This window comes from Marmota monax, unplaced genomic scaffold (genome assembly GCF_021218885.2).
Source record: "Marmota monax isolate L192 unplaced genomic scaffold, Marmota_monax_Labrador192_F-V1.1 WCK01_AAM20220418_F8-fsc01052, whole genome shotgun sequence".
Classification (NCBI taxonomy): Eukaryota; Metazoa; Chordata; class Mammalia; order Rodentia; family Sciuridae; genus Marmota; species Marmota monax.
Genome location: NW_026694105.1, coordinates 64,281 through 81,268, shown reverse-complemented (window position 1 = coordinate 81,268; position 16,988 = coordinate 64,281).

Below are 16,988 nucleotides of genomic sequence, written 5' to 3'. Positions count from 1 at the left end.
AATGGAAACTTTAAGTGAGGGAATTTTTGAGGAATGTGCCAGTAAGGGGAAACTAATCTGACCCACTCTAGACTCTTAGTCAGGCCTCAAGAAGTAGTTGCCAATGACTTTGAGGTCAAGGGTCACCTTCTTTCTCCTGTCCTTCAGATGGCTAACACTCCATATGGCACAAGCATTCATACACTGTGTTGAGAGGGAGCAAAATTGCGACTTATGCAGTCGAGGGGGAGAAATAAGGAATGTCCACACGCTCCTGCCTCTTTCAGTGCTTTATTCACTCAAATTACTCAATATAATTTCACTCTATAGATTCTTAATCAATAAAATGACAATCCTTAATGCTAGGCACTGCAATAGACATAATCAGTTCACAGCAAACAATTCTAGATTAATTCTAAGCACTGCAAACACACTTAATCAAGACGGGCTAATGACAGACATTTCCTCTGCATGCTAAGCTCAAAAGTCTTAAGCCTTAGGCTTGACATCCAGCAGACGCACCCTCACTCAGACCGTGGTGATCAGGTCCGGAACCAAGGTAGGCTTCTCCTGGCGTGGAGTGGATGACTGGTTGAGGAGAGGGTCATAGGGATAAGTTGCAACTCTCACCAGGGTCCAGATGAGGCGGTAGAGTTTGAGAGCAGTGAGGATCATGCAGAGGTCCAGGAAAATGATGACAAGTGAAGGGATGCTATTCCAGGCTCTCCAGCTCAAGTGCATCCTTGTTTCGGCTGGCTGAATCCCCATTCATTAGCTCTATTATTTATACTAAATTTTGGGGCTTTTGACCCCCCTTTCAATCCTTATCAGCTACCACCAGATTTCTCCATGACATCATTTACCCTGGGATCAGAAACATCTGGTCTGGTGGTCTCCACCCTGATTTTCTTGCCTTTCCCTCTTATCAGGCGAGGACAGCCTGCCAGAGGCTTGACTCTGTTTATCAGGGTGAGGGGAAGTGACTTGTCTGAGGCCATACTGAAGGGTTCCATTAGATGTGCCTGCTGAGACTGCAGGTTTCAAACTGGAGTTTTTAAAATGGAGTTGCTTAGGCTCAGGCCTAAGGCCATCCTCACACACTGGAATTCCTTTGACCTTCAAACACTGGGGGGAAATGTCTAATTTTTTCTCTACTCAAGCTTTGCTCAAAGAAATACTAGCTAGGGGCCAGAAGGAGATAGCTCTTGAAGGAAGCATAAACAATAACTCCATCTTACAGCTACACTTGCATGAGCAATTGCCCAAAGCAGTTCAAGACCACAGGAAAAAGTGTCACTTTTAAATTTAAACAGGTATGGCATTTTCTTATACTCTGGGTTTCTGCTCTCTCATTAAGTTACAAAAAGGGATCTAGAAAAGCCAACTGCTCTGGGTCCCAAACCTTTTGAGGACAATTATGAGGCTACTTTGGAGACGGTGCAGCTAGGACCCAGTTTCAGAAAGCTAACAAGACAGACCCAAGAATATCAAGGGAAACCCTAATTCTTGTTGTATTTTCTCTTTTCTCCAGATTGGGAACAGGGAAAGAAAACGAAAAAATCCCATATATATAAGTTTTCTTTGTTCTTAAAAAAAAGAAAAGAAAAGAAAAACTTTTCCTGAGAATTTCACAAATTTCCACATTCTTTCAATATCTGAGCTAACTCTAATCTGATCCAAAAAGTTCACTCTAGTCTGATGAAGATGTTCTTTGTGCTTCTTTACTGTAATTGTGCCATTTTATTTTTGGGGAAAAATATTTTTTGAACTTGATTTTTTTTACAGGTGAAATCACCTGTGGTTTTGTGCAACTAAATTTGTAGGACAATCCCCTTTCCCAAATCGGTCTTGTTTTATCTAACTAGAGGTTTTTGGGCTTTTTTCCAACTTTTTTTGTTGTTGTTGAGGGACACACAATATCTTTGTTTATTAATTTATTTTTTATGTGGTGCTGAGGATTGAACCAGTGCCTCACACATGCTAGGCAAGTACTCTGCCACTGCACTACAGCCCCAGCCCCCTAACTAGAGGCTTTTTAATTATGCTTTTTTTCCCCCTGCTCTCTTTTATTGAGAGGCTAAGTTTTCAAGGATTGGCTCTCAAATCCATTGGAAAAAAACTACTTTTACAGACACTAAAGGAAAGTATAAGTGTGGTGATGATGGGAGTAAATGTGATCCTAACAGTGGTCCACTTTATGCTTTGAACACAGCCCTTGATGCTCTGTCACTGCAACTTATTTTTAAAAGGCCATGTTTCTTTTACTTCCTTTCTCCTTGTTCCTCCCTAATCTCTCCCCCTCCCTAATCACAGGGGAAATAGTGTTGCCTCTCTTCCCTATCCAAGGCAGAGTTATCTGTCCTTGAGCACACACCCAGCACAGGAACAAAGTCTTTCAGAGCTTGGGGAAGGCACCATAAGATCTCAGAAATGACTATCTCTCAAAGTAACTAGTGAATTGCAACTCTGACAGAGAATTCTTGGAATGTAGCCTTCCAATCCTCTCTTTAAAAGCCCTCTGTTCCCTAGGATTGAGGAGAATCACAGGATCTGGGACAGGAGTCCCTTGTGTTTCTGCTTTGCTAGCAAAGCATTAAACATTCTTTTTTTCTTTTCCTCAAAACCATGTCCTTGTTACTGGATTGGCATTCGGGACAAGGACTAAACTTTTGCTAACAAACTTGGTACCATAAATGGAACCAGAGATCAGCTCTCCTTCCAGCTTTCTTGAACAGGCCTGGCTCTCCAAGGAACCCTACTTCCATGCTGAGGATGCAAAGTAGCTGGGGAACTTGTTGACAGCTAACTGCTGGAGAGTTAGAAGATGGGTGAGTTTGTTGTCAGTCAAACCAGAGGAGTTATTCCTGTGAGTAAAGGGAGGGACTGAGGAACTATTCCACCAGATGCCTAAGTCCCTTTTGCTTTGGGGAACTCTTGCCTTCTCTCCATGAATGGTACAGCTTCCTCCATCTTGGTCCATTTTTTAGAAGAAGGAAACTGGACTCAGTAAATTCAAGACACTCTTGGCCATCTGGTAAGTCCCCTGGTGTCCAGGCCGAGACTCTTGATGCCACATATCTGGTTCTGCTTCATGTGAACATCTGTGGCAGCACTGGTATGGGAGTCATGGTTAAGAAGGACTGGAGAACCTAGGGATATTTACTCCCTTCTGGTCTGTTCTAGGTTTTCATCTGTTTGTTGGCCTTGGATTTGGGAACTCCCTCTAGTTGTCTGTGGGTTTTTTTGTTGTTGTTTGTTTGTTTGTTTGTATCTGTTACTGCCCCTGTTAAGAGATGGGCAATAATGTGTTGATTCTATAGAAAGATCTTGCCTGGTCTGTTTTAAAGGTTCCCATCTGTTGACCAAGTATTTGGGAATCCTCTTTGGTTTTCTGTCTCTGTGTTTATTTTTTGTACAATCTTGTAGTTGGAATTGGTCTGTCAAGGGTAAGATAAGTGGGAGAAAGGGCCATGTATAGGTCTAAGCCTGACTAAGAAAAAGATAATGTTTTACTATAAGGCTGTGGTCTTTGAATAGTTTTTCTGGATTATTATACAATCTTGCAATTGGAGTTGGTCTGTCTGGGTAATGTAAGTAGAACAAATTCTGTATAGGCAGGTTTGTCTGTTTTAAAGGTTTCCACCTGTCAGCCATGGGTTCAAGGGTTCTCTCTGGTTGTCTGTTTCTTTTTTCTTTTTTGTATCAGTTACTGACCCTTTAATACATGGGGCATGCTACATTGATCTTACCCATGGTCTCTTGGGAAGAAAGATCTTGGCAGAATGGGTCACTTATAGGGATAAACCTGACTAAGAGAAAGATGTAGCCTTTAAATGGTTTTTATGGATTATTACAGTCTTGAGATTGGAATTGGTCTGTCAAGAGGTAAAGTAAATGGAAGAGATTCTCTATGTACAGGCATAGAAAGCAGGGTAGTATCTATTTTTTTTTTTTTTTTTTTGCATTTGCTAAGGCTTGCTTTGTGGTATAAAATATGGTCTATTTTAGAGAAGGATCCATGTGCTGCTGAGAAAAAAGTGTATTCACTTGTTGATTGAATGAGATATTCTATATATGTCTGTTAAGTCTAAATTATTGATTGTATTATTGAGTTCTATGGTTTCTTTGTTTAGTTTTTGTTTGGAAGATCTGTCCAGTGGTGATAGAGGTATGTTAAAGTCACCCAGTATTATTATGTCATGGTCTATTTGATTCTTGAAATTGAGAAGGGTTTGTTGGATATACATGGATGCTCCATTGTTTGGGGCATAGATATTTATGATGGTTATATCTTGTTGATATATGATTCCCTTAAGCAGTATGAGATGACCTATATTGAATTAAATGATACATCATTAACATTAATTTTGCTATTTTTCTTCTTTTACTACTGCAAGTAGAAATTTTCAGTTGAATATATGGCTCATGTCCAACTACTGGTCAGTGATGTATACTGGCAGTGGCTCTGAAATTCTAATCTTTTAATCATGGTTTTCTCTCCTGCGGCCAGCCCCTACCCACCAGCCACTAGTCATCTCTATAGTATATAAAGACATTTTTATCACTCTGGAGATTCCAAGGGTTTTAGGAGCTGTGTTCCAAGAACTGGGGATAAAATAAATATATATTGATCAAATTCACCATATATAATCCCTTTAATGTGTTGTTGAATTTTGCTTGCTAGCTGTATTTTAGTCTATCTTTGCATGTTCCAGTTTGTTCTTGATCTCCCCACTTCAAATCATCTCCCCTTCCTGACTACCAACCCTGTTAGCTTCAGTGCCAGCATGTAATAAGCTAAAAAATCTAAAACTCTGGAAGAAATGGATTGTCTTCCAGTAAAATATTGATTTAATTGATTGAACCAGAATTAATTCAAGAAGAGAGTGAAAACCAAAACACAATCATTATTCATTGGAGGCAATAGATATGTCTTAATATTATGCGATGTTAATTAGGGAAGATCTGAGGATCAGTACATATATTTTAGAATCAATAGAGAGTTAATATATACTAAAAATAAAAACAAACATGACTTTTTCTGGTTTCCAGATAAGGAATTAACTTTTAGGAATATGAGATGAGGGAAACAATGGAAACACTGATAGATTTAACACTGTACTATATTATTCATAACTATTGTGCAAACTAAGTGGAAACTGTTTTTTTTTTTTTTTTTTTTGTACCAGGGATTGAACTCTGGGGCACTGGACCACTGAGCCACATCCCCAGCCATATTTTGTATTTTTATTAGAGACAGGGTCTCACTGAGTTGCTTAGTGCCTTGCTGTTGCTGAGGCTGGCTTTGAACTTGTGATCCTCCTGCCTCAGCCTCCCCAGCCTCTGGGATTACAGTCATGTGCCAATGTGCCCTGCTCTAAGTGGAAACTTTTTGACAGCTAGAACAATAAACGCATATTATCTATGAGTCTGTAGATGCATAATGTATAGATATATGTTTAAGATTGAGGGCTGGGGATATATTTAATTTTTTTTTTTGAATTTTTAACGTTTATTTTTTAGTTTTCGGTAGACACATCATCTTTGTTTGTATGTGGTGCTGAGGATCGAACCCAGGCCGCACGCATGCCAGCAAGCGCGCTACCGCTTGAGCCACTTCCCCAGCCCCGAGGGCTGGGGATATAGCTTAGTTGGTAGAGTGCTTGCCTTACATGCACAAGGACCTGGGTTCAACCCCCAGTACTACACACACACACACACACACCCCAAAAAGATTGATATATCATACAAAATAAGAAAAGCCATCACACCATATGAAAAGGCGGCAAATAACAACCAGGCAATTCACCGACTCCAATAGTGATATGACAAACTAATTTAGCCTCGTTGCTAATCAAATAGATTAAAATTAAAGCAATAAATATCTTTGCCTATCATTTTGACCAAGGGCTATTTCTTTTTTGATAATGAATTATTTTGAGGGTTTTTGTTTGTGATACTAAAAGGCATTGTTGGTAATAATATACTTGGTAATGCTGGCCAATTGTTAGAATATAAATCACCACATTTCTTGACATTTTGTCTTTGTAAATCAACAAACTTAAAATGATTTATAGGCTTTAACTGGGGGATTTTTATATCTATAAATTTATTTTAAGAGTTTATGTAGATATATCCACAAAATTTTTCGATGTTACTAAAGATAACAAAAGTAGGCAAACATGAAATGTTCACAGTATTCTAATTTCTAATAAATTATGTTTAATAGCCGTATGCAATGCTGGAATGAGGCTTTTATTAAAAATCTTTTTAAATAGAGGTTTTGAACTTTTACAATATAACTCTTTATACTACAGAAATTTCTTTAAATGAATCTAACCATGGTCTTCTGGAAATATTCTCTTACTGGCTTTTATGATACCACATTTTGTGACTTTTTGTTTTTTTAGTTGTAGTTGGACAGATTACATTTATTTTGTTTATTTATTTTTTTATGTGGTGCTGAGGATTGAACCCAGGCCCTCGTATGCATGTGATAGGCGCTGCTCTATCGCTGAGCTGCAACCCCAGCCCCTTTTGACTAATTTTTTACCACTTTTTTTTCCTCTGCCTTGGTTATCTTTGCCCTCTCCTCTCCTTCTTTCCACGTTGTCATAGCTCTGGTTCTCAGGGGTTCTATCTATTTCCTTCCTATTGCCATACTTTTATAGGTAATATCTTGTACTTCTTTGACTTCAATTATCATTTCTGTTATAATTTTAGGAACTTACTTGATATTTCATGATAACTAGATAGACATTGCCACTAACAGAGATCCCAAGTGAATTATAATCTACCTGTCTACTGTGACAAGACAGATATACTGCATTTTGTTTTTATCAATGAAGCCTCCACCATCTACTCAGTCACCAAACCATCAATTTCAGATTGTCTTTAAATCATCCCAAGCAGTCACCAAATTTGTTTCTGCTCCTTTAATATTTCTTGAAGCTGTATATATACCCATATCAACTGCCCTAGCCTTATATTTTTTTCATCCATGTAATGACACAATTCTGTAATTTTGACAGTTAGCTTTGCTATTATGCACATTGCTGGTAGTATGGTGATTTTAAATATATTTTTTTCATTATTTCTATTACTAACATATATTGACTGTACTTTGCTTAGATGATATAATTCAACTCATTTTTTTCTCCCTTGCAGTGCTAAGGATCAAATCTGAGTCCTTGCTCATGCTAGGCTAGCACTTTTCCAAGCTAAATTCCCGTGTCCCCAGTTGAACTCATCAGTATGATAGTTAAGGCCACTTTTTACTGCTCTTTATCTTATACTAAAGTACTCTGGTCTTCTCTCCTACTACAGAGCATGACTCAGTTAAATTCAGTTTCAGTTTTCAATTAAATAACAATTCAGTTAAAATATTGCTTATTAAATATTTCTAAATTTTCTATGCTTTTATACACCTCTACTGTTGCATATGTTGCTTACTTGGCTTGGAATGACATCATTCCCTTGGCTTGTTGCTGCTAGTCCTGCAAGATAGAATTTACATGTCACTTAGCTTTAGAGAGTTTAACTTTTTATTATCTTGCATTGCTTCCCCTAGATTGTTCCATAATACCATGTGTCTGAATCTCTATTAGAACATCTGTCTCAGAGATAGTTGTCATGTTTATGACAACTACTCTCTTTACAATTCAGTGCATTTTGCAATGGTAAGTACTGCACTTTTTCTTTTCTTTTTAAATTTTTTTAGTTGATGATGGATGTTTATTTTATTCATTTATTTATATGTGGTGCTGAGGATTGAACCCAGTGCCTCACACATGTGAGGCAGGCGCTCCACCTCTGAGCCAAAGCCCTTGCCCAGCACTGCACTTCTTAACTCTAACAGGAGTACCCAACACAGACCTGGCACATTACAGTTTAGTACATATGTGTTTAAATGCACAAATTAATAGTTTGGAAAAGATAGCCATGTTCAAATTAAGTTTTCTTTGGAGAATAAAGGATGAAAAATAAGGATATATGCTGACATCAGCCCAAATTCTGAAACAGAGCCAAGAACTTTCTAGTAAATTTGTTGTTCATTTGATGTTTTAATTGAGTATATACTATATATCAGAAACTGTGTTAGTCTTTAGAATTGTAGTACAAGTTGAGTATCCTTTATTCAAAATTGTCAGGACTAGATGTGTTTCACATTAATGTGTGTGTGTGTGTGTGTGTGTGTGTTTATTTTGGAATATTTTTATGTATCTTGGGCAATGGACTCAAATCTAAAGATAAAATTCATTTATACTTTACACATACAGCTTAACGGTAATTTTTTTTTTGATACTGATAACTGAATCCAGGGCCTCTTAACTACTGAGCACATCCTCAGCCCTTTTATATATTTTATTAGAAACAAGGTCTCACTGAGTTTCTTATGGCTTCACTAAGTTGCTGAGGCTGGCTTTGAACTCACAATCCTCCTTCCTTAGCTTCCTGAGCTGCTGGGCTTACAGAAGTGCTCCACTGCTCTTGGCTCTAAAGGTAATTATTTTTTAAATATTTTTAAGTTGTAGATGGACACATACATTTAATTAATTTATTTATTTTTATGTGGTGCTGAGGATCAAACCCCGTGCCTCACACATGCTAGGTAAGTACTCTGCCATTGAGCCCCAACCCTGAAGGTAATTTTATGGGATATTTTTTGTATACCTGCATTTTGACTGTGACCCATAACATGATATCAAGTGTAGAATTTTTCATTTTCATAAGCACATTTCATGCTGTGGATTTAAATTGATATACTGTCATAAAAAGAAAGATCAGGGGGCTCTGGGTAGGTGGTGGAGCACTTGCCTGGCATGTGTGGGGCACTGGGTTCGATCCTCAGCACCACATAAAAGTGAATAAGTAAGGTAAAGGTGTTGTGTCTATCTACAAATAAAAAAAATTAAAAAGAAAAAAAAAGAAAGATCAGGTGGTACTTGGAAGGTTCAGATACGAATATTCCTAAATTTGATATTTGGAAGGACACATATACAGGAATCTGACTTGGGAGATCATAATACCCTGCAATTACTTTGATACAAAAGATCATGGATATAAAATTTGAAAGCCAGGATATTAGATTTAGTTCATGATACAAGGAGCATACACTGATATAATGATGTGAAGTTAGAGAGGTAATATATTAGTGGAATTTAAGACAGGAAGGATATATTTTTGTTGGAATGTCAATACTAGGATTTAGGTAGGAATTTGTTCTAGGGGGAGATGGTACTCAAAGGTCAAGAATTGCATTTTCTGCAGTACCAAGAATGTAATAAGGTCGTAGAAAACCTACAACCTAGACATTCAACCATTTGCTCATCTAGTATACATTATAATACTTAGCTGGACACAGGATAGATCCTAGATGGAGAAGTCTTATTAGTTGTATTAGTTTTTCATAGGTGCATAAGAAATTACCACAAATTTAGTGGCTTAAAATGACATCCATTTATGAGTTCACAGTTCTATAGGTCAGACTAGGTTTTCTCTTCAAGGTCTAAATTATAGGCCTGGAATCAGCTTGTGTGGGAGGTGGGGAGAAGCTTGTGTGGGAGAGAGAGGCTTGTGGAAAGCCGGTGGTGGCAGTTGAGGCTCTGAGGGTTTTTCCTGAGAGACTATTTTGTTTGTCGTGTGTGGTTCTAAAAATAAAGTTAGTTTCTTTTGACAAGTGGCTCCTGATTGTGCCCAGCCAGACTGCGGCATTTGGTGGCTCGCACGGGGAGCGACTGAGGGTAAGTGAACTGCTTGCCCCTGAGGGCAGGGCGAGAGGATGGGTAGCCATTTTAAGATTCTTCTTTTGTTATTTTGTTTCACTTTTGTTTTAAGTTGCCTGTCCCTGGAGATGAGTGAGACGGAAGAAAAACCGCTCACATCTGAGGAAAAACTATTTACATCTGAGGAACAGATAGGGAGAAAGGACGGATGCCCATGTCAGGAGGATAGAAAGGCTATAATGACTTTTTGTTGTTCCCTTTTTATTTCATTCTGTCTCGGTTTTGTTTGGCGTCATCTTGTTGGGTTGTATTATAGTAGAAATATGGGATCAGAAATTAGTAAAAAACAAACTGAAAGAGTGTTAAGTAAATTATTAGAGGAAGGAGGCATCTCAGTAAAATCAAGAACAATCAGGGCATACGTTGATACAATACAAAAATGTAGCCCATGGCTTTTTAAGGAGGAGTTGTTAAATATATCACAATGGAACCATCATGGTGAAGATTTAAAAAGAATAGAAAAGAAAAGCCCAGGGACTCTGCCAGTTGGCACATTGCCATTGTGGACGTTCATATCTTGTTTGCTTAGTCCAAAGCCTTCAGTTCAGACAATGGTAGAGGAAGGAGAAGACATAATGATTCAAGTAAAAGAGAAGGTCTCTCAAGTTAGTCAGACAGAGAAAGAAAGTGTAAAACAGAAAAAGCCATCAGGGGGAAAGGTACAACAGGAGACTGCTACTAACACCTTTCTATCACCAGAGGGTGTAAGTGTCCAACCAACAGCACCACCTCTACAGGAGACTGCTACTAACACCTTTCTATCACCAGAGGGCGTAAGTGTCCAACTAACAGCGCCACCTCCATATGCTGGGAGGCCCCCAACCCCCGCAGTTGATAATTGAGATCCTGAGACAAGGTCTCAAATATTAACATGCCCTGTATTTGAGGCAGGAGGGCAGCGATTTTACCAAGTTTTAAATTTCAAAACAGTGAAGCAGCTAAAAGAGGCTGTAACAACCTATGGTCCTCAAGCACCCTTCACTGTAAGCATGGTCGAATCCATTAACAACTTGAATATGACGCCAGCAGATTGGGTTAATATGTGTAAAGCTGTGCTAAATGGAGGACAATACCTGTTATGGAAGGTTGCCAATGAGGAATTTTGCAAGGAGACGGCTAGGCGAAATGCAGCAGCTGGTTATCCTCAGAGAAATCTAGATATGTTGTTAGGAAAGGGACCTTATGAGGATCAGCAGCAACAAATTGCATATGATCCTGGCGTATACGCACAAATTGCTGCAGATGCAATTAAGGCATGGAAGACTTTACAAGGACATGGAGGTTTACAAGGTCAATTATCTAAGGTAATACAAGGAGCTAATGAACCTTATGCTGAATTTGTAGATAGGCTTATTCAAACAGCTACCAGAGTTTTTGGGAATACAGAACAAGCAATGCCATTACTAAAACACCTGGCTTATGAGCAAGCGAATCGTTGGTGCAGAGATATCATTAGACCATGGAAACATGAAGATTTAAACACATATATTAAATTATGTAGAGACATTAATGAGCAAGAGCAAGTCGTGGCAGCTGCAGTAAAACAGGCTTTAGATGCCAGAGACATTAATGAACAAGGGCAAATTGTGGCAGCTGCAGTAAAACAGGCTTTAGATGCCAGGCCAAGAACATGCTACAATTGTGAACAAACAGGACATTTTAAAAGGAATTGCCCCATTGGAGGAGGGTTTAACAAAACTAGGTATCAAAGGAGTAGAATACCAGGTATTTGCCCACGATGCCGTAGAGGGAGACATTGGGCTAATGAATGCCGTTCTCAAACCACCATAGAGGGTACTCCATTATCAAAAAACGAACAAGGACCAGGTGTTTATCCACGATATCATGGAGAAAGGCATCGGGCTCCATTGCCAAAAAATGGACAGGGGGGCCCAATGCTCCGGGGCCCCAAACCACAAATATACGGAGCACTGGAGGAACCCAGCAACCCCATCAGGGTAGTGCCCAGGACACATTGTCCATCAGATCCCTCATCAGACAAACCAGAGGGAGCGCAGGGTTGGACATCTGCGCCTCCGCCAGAGCAGTACTAACTCCAGAGATGGGAGTTCAAATCATTCCCACAGGGGTGAAAGGACCTCTTCCCAAAGGAACAGTAGGCTTATTATTGGGACGCAGCTCTTCTACTCTAAAAGGACTTATGATAAGTCCTGGGGTAATTGATCCCGATTATGAAGGTGAAATAAAAATTATAGCCAGTTCTCCAAAGGGTATATCAGTAATTTCACCAGGAGATAGAATAGCACAGTTACTAATAATACCCAGCCTACATGATAAATTTTCCAGTCGTACTGTAGAAAGAGGTTCCAAGGGATTAGGCTCCACAGGTGTAGATTGGGCTATGCTTTCTTTAAATTTAGATTCTTGCCCCATGCTAAAACTAAATATTCAAGGACATGAATTTAATGGGCTACTGGATACAGGTGCAGACCTTAGCATCATCTCTCATCAAGAATGGCCAAAACATTGGCCATTACAACAAGCCACTCAAACGCTTCGAGGCCTAGGAGTGGCGACTAATCCCCATAGAAGTGCAATGGTATTAGATTGGAAGGATCCTGAAGGATGTGAAGGAACTATACAGCCATATGTATTGGATCATCTTCCCGTAAATTTATGGGGACGAGATGTCCTAGATCAATTAGGTTTGACATTAACAAATAACATCAACCAAAATGCACCCACTATTATGACTAGACAAGGTTTTAGGAAAGGAAAAAGATTAGAAAAACAAGAACAAGGTATAGCAGCACCAATACAAATAGATCAAGGAACAGACAGACATGGGTTGGATTTTCAGAAAGGGCCACTGAGACAATAAAAATTACTTGGAAATCAGAAAGACCAGTATGGGTTCCTCAGTGGCCCCTGACTAAAGAAAAGATACAAGCAGCCCATGACCTGGTCAAACAACAATTAGCAGAAGGACATATACAACCTTCTGTATCTCCCCATAATACTCCCATTTTTGTCATCAAAAAGAAATCTGGTAAATGGAGATTACTGCAAGATTTAAGAGCCATTAATAATGAGATGGTTATTATGGGACCTGCTCAATCAGGGATTCCTCAGTTGTCTGCTTTGCCAAAAACCTGGTATGTTTTAGTTATAGATATTAAAGATTGTTTTTTTTTCAATTCCAATTCATCCTGAGGATAGTCCACGTTTTGCATTTACTATCCCTGCACTGAATCATGAAGGTCCTGATCAGAGATATGAATGGAAAGTACTCCCTCAAGGGATGGCTAACAGCCCAACTATGTGTCAAATTTATGTTAACAAAGTAATCCAGCCACTTAGAAATCAAAATCCTGAACTACAAATATTTCACTATATGGATGATGTATTATTAGCACACAAAGATAAAAACACATTGCTAGAATGTTATGCCACACTTACAAACTTATTAAAAAATTATAATCTAGAGATAGCAATAGATAAAATACAATTAAATTTTCCAATTAATTATTTAGGAGTTCTATTATCCTCAACCATGGTCCGTCCACCAAAAATTCAAATACGAGTAGATCAACTCAAATCACTTAATGACTTTCAAAAGTTATTAGGAGACATAAATTGGATAAGGCCTTATTTAGGTATACCAACAGGAGAGTTGGGACCTTTATTTGATATCCTAAAAGGTCCATCAGATCCAAATTCACCCCGAATGTTAACGCCTGAAGCAAGAAAGGCATTAAAAATCATTGAAACATATATGGAAAATATGCATTTGGATAGAATTGATATAAGTTTGCCTTTATTATTTATTGTACTACCAACAAAAAATATTCCTACAGGAGTATTTTGGCAAGAAGGTCCATTATTATGGATACATTTATCTTATTCTCCTAACACTATTCTTACTAGGTATCCTGAGGCTGTAGGACAATTAATACTCAAAGGAATAAAAGCAGCAAAGGGAGTGTTTGGAATTTCTCCCAATAAAATTATTACTCCATATACTATGAATCAAATTGATGAGTTAGCTAATGAGTTAAATACTTGGGCAATAATCATGTGCAAATCTAATGTTTCATTTGATAACTACTTACCATCTAATCCTTTATTGTCTTTTAGGTCATTGCATCCTGTAATTTTTCCAAAAATGACAAGAAAAACACCTATCATGAATGCTCCAAATATATTCACTGATGGGTCAAATAATGGTACAGCAGCAGTAGTTACCCCTGATCAAACTTTTACATTTTTAGTACCCAAACAATCAGCTCAAAAGGTAGAGCTTAATGCAGTTTTACAAGCTTTTGTGATGTTTAAAGATTCTGTATTTAATTTATTTTCTGATAGTCAGTATGTAGTTAATGCTATAGTATCTCTTGAAGATGCTGGTAGGATTTCCCCTTCTTCTACTGTTTTCTCTTTGCTTTCCACTATACAAAGTCTAATCTGGGACAGAAAAGATCCATTCTTTATAGGACATATCAGGGCACATACAGGATTGCCTGGAGCCCTTAGTTTGGGCAATGATTTAGCAGATAAAACTACACATGACATACATATTTTCTCTACACTAGAAGAAGCTATAAATTTTCATAAAAAGTTCCATGTCAATGCTAATACTTTACAAAAGCGTTTTAATATAACTAAGGAACAAGCTAGACAAATAATAAAAGAATGTCAAAATTGTGTGACCTTTTTACCACAAGTTAATCTTGGAGTCAATCCTAGAGGATTGATACCTAACCATATTTGGCAGATGGACGTCACACACTTGCCAGAATTTGGAAAATTAAAATATTTGCATGTTACAGTTGATACTTCTTCTGGATTTTTGATGGGCTCCCTTCATGCCGGAGAAAAAACTAAAGATGTTATAGCTCATTGCTTACAAAATTTTGCCACTGTGGGTGTTCCAAAACAGTTAAAAACAGATAATGCCCCTGGTTATACTTCTACCTCTTTTAAACAATTTTGCTCAACATTTGGCATTACTCATATAACAGGAATCCCATACAATCCACAGGGACAAGGCATAGTTGAAAGAGCTCATCAAACTATTAAAATGTACTTATTAAAGCAAAAAGAAGGAATTGGGAAGGGGTATATATTCCCCAAAGATAAACTTAAAATAACCCTTTTTACTCTAAACTTTTTAAATTTGGATTCATCAGGACTTAGTGCTGCGGAAAGGCATATGTGTCCAAAAAATGTACATAAGCCCAAGGTACTTTGGAAGGATATTCTAACAGGACAATGGAAAGGTCCTGACCCAGTAATTGTCTGGAGTCGGGGGTCTGTTTGTGTGTTTCCACAGGGAGAACAGCAGCCGATTTGGATTCCAGAAAGATTAACTAAAGCGATTTCTACAGACCAAAAAGAAGATGATTTGGCTCAAATCCATAACAACTGATATCCAAAACTCCAGTTTGGCTATTCTTACATCTGCAACAGAACCAGGATGCTTTTTTCAATATCTATTTTATTATTGCCCTTTGCCATATCATGAAGTTCTATTTTGTTTTTTGAGCTCATACAGACCTAGGTTAATGTTTTGCTGATCAGTTCTATTTTTTGACTATAGAGTTTTTAAGCATTGCAATGGAGATTTCACCTGTAAAAAGTTATAAGGCCTTTACTATAATGTTATGTGTTGTATGTATTATATTATGTGTGCACACTTGTGTTTTGTGTTATATGTTTGAATGTACGTATGTCCATATATCATATATGATGAGCGCTCATGATAAAATGGATCCAAATATTTTTTTTTCACGTGATTTATATGGTTTAATTTAAATTGGGTAAACAACTGTTGAGGATTGTTTTAATATGTAAACAAAAAAGAAGGTTAACAGATCTGTTTGTTTATTTTCACCTTTCCTTTTCATTATATTTAATAATTCTCTTAAAGACAATGTAAATTGTTAAGAAAATTGTTTTCTTTTAGTGCCTTCTGGAATGTTACATAATTTTTTCTTTAGCCATTATTGCCAGAATTCCTATCTTCATCCCAGTGCTGGTGAAGTGAAAGATAAAACCAATCTACAGCTTCTACAATAGCCATCACTGAACTGCTTGCAGAACTTGCCTGGACACATTGTGAGCTCACCTGTATGCATTGTCAACTATCTGTTGGTACAGCCAATTGTGGTAGTGCTGGAGTATTTTTGCTGATGGTGTCACCGGTGGTACAATTTTTCAAAGGAGCCCTCAATTGGCTTAATGTCATGCATCCTCCTCTACTAGTGATGGTCTAAAATTTGGGGGCCAACAGAGGTGAGGCAAAGAACCTCACCCCCCCACAGGTGCAAAGGCCTATCCACAAGTATGGCTGTATGCTGGACCGGTAGTCAGTGACGGGTATGATCCAATTGCAGTGGTACCAACCTAAGACAGGAGGCTGACGCCTAGAGGTCAGTTCATCCGATGACGGGTAAGGACCATATGTTGAATTGGACTGCCTAACAGGCACGGTCCCTAAGCCACATGCTTGTTGTTTAAACAGAGAGGGGGAGATGTTGAGAGCCACAGCCTGAGGGGCCCCAGCAAACTTCCAGCTGCCAGCAAACTTCCAGCTGCTGGCTGATGATTGGCTCACAGCGGCCCCAGCAACATCTAGCTGATTGGCTCCTCGGCCCCAGCAACATCTAGCTGATTGGCTCCTCTGCGGTGATGCTCATTGGACTGTTTCCCTGCCCTTTCAGACCACGGAGCTGCTCATTGGGGGACTTTTTTGGCTCCGCCCACGTGACCTAGCCAATCGGCCTCAAGAGCAGGAGGATTGTGGGAGGTGGGGAGAAGCTTGTGTGGGAGGTGGGGAGAAGCTTGTGTGGGAGAGAGAGGCTTGTGGAAAGCCGGTGGTGGCAGTTGAGGCTCTGAGGGTTTTTCCTGAGAGACTATTTTGTTTGTCGTGTGTGGTTCTAAAAATAAAGTTAGTTTCTTTTGACAAGTGGCTCCTGATTGTGCCCAGCCAGACTGCGGCACTTATGTGCAGGAATATCTAAGGAAATATCTGCCTCCAAGCTCATTTCCATAAGTGGTAGAATTCAGCTCTTTGCAGTGATAGAACCAAGGTCCCTGTTGGTAGAGTTTGCTCTCAGCTCCCAAAGTCTACTCTCAATCTTTGTTGTGCAGCACCCATCATCAAAGGCAGCAGTGATTCTCACGTTGAATCTCTCTTGCCTTTCAAATCTCTTTTCCAAAAGGATGTCTTCTTTTTTTTTAATTACACTTTTTTAGGGGAGA